Below are 3,099 nucleotides of genomic sequence, written 5' to 3'. Positions count from 1 at the left end.
AGGAAATGAGACTCCCATTATTTTGGTCTGATGCTCTCATCAGCATGAAAATTACAACGTGAAAATATTTGGTAATGATTTTCTAATTGAAACCAAGAAAAAAAAATGCATCTCCAAGCTCTCCAGCTTTTTTCATTTTGGGACACGCATCCTGGATTCACTTCTACTTGCCAATGTGTCCCCACTACTCCCAATCCTTTGGCTGCGGAGCAAGAAGAGCCTCCAACAGGCAAACTGCAACAGCAAGCTTATTGGCACAGCCTTTCCCAACAGTTATCCACCACCAGTTGGTTTATACATCGAAGCTTGGGGATTATCTGTGCATATAAATGTTTATTTTAGCAAGTATAGCGAGGCGATATTTTTAGTAGTAATAGTAGTTAGTAATAGTTTCATGTGAAAGTCTGTAGTTCATCAGCCTTCACTGCCATGTATCTTATCTAGGAAATGTAAGCCTCTGCCGGGGAATATTGCGTACAGTGCTGTCTTCATTGCACAGCACTTAATCTACGCACGATTTATTTATTTTAGCAAATAGAGGAAGCAAATAACCTCTGCGTGTCTCGCTTCAAGTAACTGCGTTAATGCCGTGTGATGCAGTATCTCTCTGTTTGGGATGCTTTTTATCCTTCTTAAAAACAAAAAGAAAAAAAGAAAAAACACACACACAAAAGCCAGCATCCACTGCCCCGGGCGATGCAGTAGCTGAGGCTCTGGCCTGGCTCGTGCTGCCTGGTACCAGCACTGCCAGGCACGGTGGAGGCACTAGAAAATATCTTCAGCAACAAAAAAAAATAAAAAAAAATAAAAAGGAAAAATCTTCACAGAAACAGCTTCTTCCTGACCTCTGCCACTGCTTGCTTTGTACTGTGAAGCTGCAGAGACGTTGCCCACTGAAGTGTTTATTTTTGCTGGTATGATTAGCTGATATTTTAGTAGTAATAGTGCTTAGTAATGGTTTACTTTAAAAAATTGTTTTAAGCTGTGCAGCCCTTCTTGGCTTTGTGCGCATACAATGCCCTGAACTGATGGGACCCCAATGTACTAACGCAGTGCAGCTAATTAATTCTTGGCTGCAGAAGTCCTGATAAGAGTAAACAAAGAGTGAAATTAGCCCAGGAGAAGACACAGGAATTCGCAGGCCAGCCCATATCCTTCCATGATATCACTGGGAGCCCACCCTTACTCCACCCTCACGGCCCGCTGGGCCCTGGCTGAAGGCAAGGGAGCTGATTTTGGGGAGGGAGAGGTGTCGCTGCTGGTGACTCAGTGCAATTTACAGCCCGTAAGGATTTCACTCCCGTACAATTAGCTTGGAGAGCTGGAGAGCTCACATTTACTGTCCCGACAGCCTGAGCCCCCACACCCTCAGTGCCCAGCACTGGCAGCACCCTGCCACGTGCCAGGGCTGCAAAGGCAGGACAAGGGGGCACAGAGCATTGGTCCCATGCTTGTGCACACTTTGGGGAGGGTTTTTGGAGGGTGCCTGAAGTCCCTGAAGCATGCAGGTGATGGGGCCAGCTGGGGATGCTCCCCAAAGCCATCAGGGCCAGCAGCACCAGGAGCACTGCTCCCACCAAACCCCAGCTGCCCCCGAGGAGAGGATTTTTCCTCACAGCACTGGCACGCTGTTGCCATGACGCTGAAGTCACTGCTGCTGCCTTCCCTGCAGAATTAAGTGACCAATTTTGCCAACACTCATCCGCGGGAGGAAAAGCAATTTTCTGTAATTCAGTAAATAGGTACACATCATACCCCCGCTTTCACAACAGCAGCTAAGTAAGCATTTTTAGCGTTCCCACTGTTTGCTAACACCTTGCAGTTTTTGCTCTAGCAAATTGTGGAGCTGGTGGTAGAAAAAACATGAAATTCTATCTCAGAATATCCTCCAAAGAGCTGTGAGAAGAGAGTGGGAGAATAAAGGGGTCGGTTGGTAAAATTATGTCTAGGCTGGCTACCTTGAAAACTGAATCTGTTTCCTTCTGTATTGCTCCCTCTGTCTTTGAGCTGGAGCTCTTTGACCTGGCAGACACTGTGGATATTCAGATTTACCATTTTTTACAATGTCTGTGACCACATTCTTGACAGAACAGCCTGCATACCAAACTGCAGCACCCAGGCCCCATCTATCACGCTCTTTATCTCAGCAAAGGCTGTTATGTAAAAAGCTGGGTCTAGATAATCCGAGGTAAAAAGCAATTAACTAAAAAACAGACTGGATCAGGAAAGGCTATGAACTGATAAAGAGATCGGCTGAGCCCTGGCTCAGGGAGGACAGGGAAACCTGATCTGGCTGGACGAGCACCCTGTGTGGGGCTCCTGCCAGGAGCTGAGCCCCTGGGGTTGCTTTCACCCCACGCGCCTGCTACACCCCTCTGCCAGCCCTGCCTGATCGAGGTGGCATCAGGCATTTTGGGGCAGTTCCTGCCAGACACTGCTCAAAGCAGATTATCAGTCTGTTACAGAAGGCTTCTGCCCGGCTCCAAAGGCATCTCCTTCAGGATGTTGCAGCTTTTGCCTCCTGTCTCCTTCCTTAGGGACAATTCTCCTCTTGGATCCCCTCTACCTAAAAAAGTCTCCATGATAACGATGGAGAAAAGTAATCCTCACCCAGGAACTTTTTGCTGTGTAACAAATAAAAGAAACGCTTCAGATTTCTATGGTACCTTTTTATTTTTATATATATTTTTTTCTTTTATTGGAATTCAGCATTCGTTACAGGGGACAGGGGAATGCATCGTTTTCCTCCCCATCTTGCAGATAGAGAAACTGAGGTCAAAGAGATTTGACTAGCAGCAAGACCACCCAGCCAGCCTGTGGGGGAGCTGGCAGACGAACAAAGCCCTCCTGATTTACTAGCAAGCATCCATCCCAGAAGATGCTGCTCTTTCCTACAGCAAAGTGGACGGGCCTTTAATAGCCCATTTAATTAGTGCTTGGTTTTATTTTTTTTTTTTTCAAATTGGCTCATATTGCGCCCCAAAGACTTCCCATATTTTTCCTTCTAGGACCAGTTAGAGGATACTGGAAATAATCTCGCTGGCCTTTGACAGCTCCAGAGGCCTCGTGGACTCAGCTCCATCCGTGGTATTTCTCTGC

The sequence above is a fragment of the Anas platyrhynchos genome, chromosome Z, assembly GCF_047663525.1.
Source record: "Anas platyrhynchos isolate ZD024472 breed Pekin duck chromosome Z, IASCAAS_PekinDuck_T2T, whole genome shotgun sequence".
NCBI classification, from domain to species: domain Eukaryota; kingdom Metazoa; phylum Chordata; class Aves; order Anseriformes; family Anatidae; genus Anas; species Anas platyrhynchos.
Note: the sequence above shows the minus strand (reverse complement) of the source record.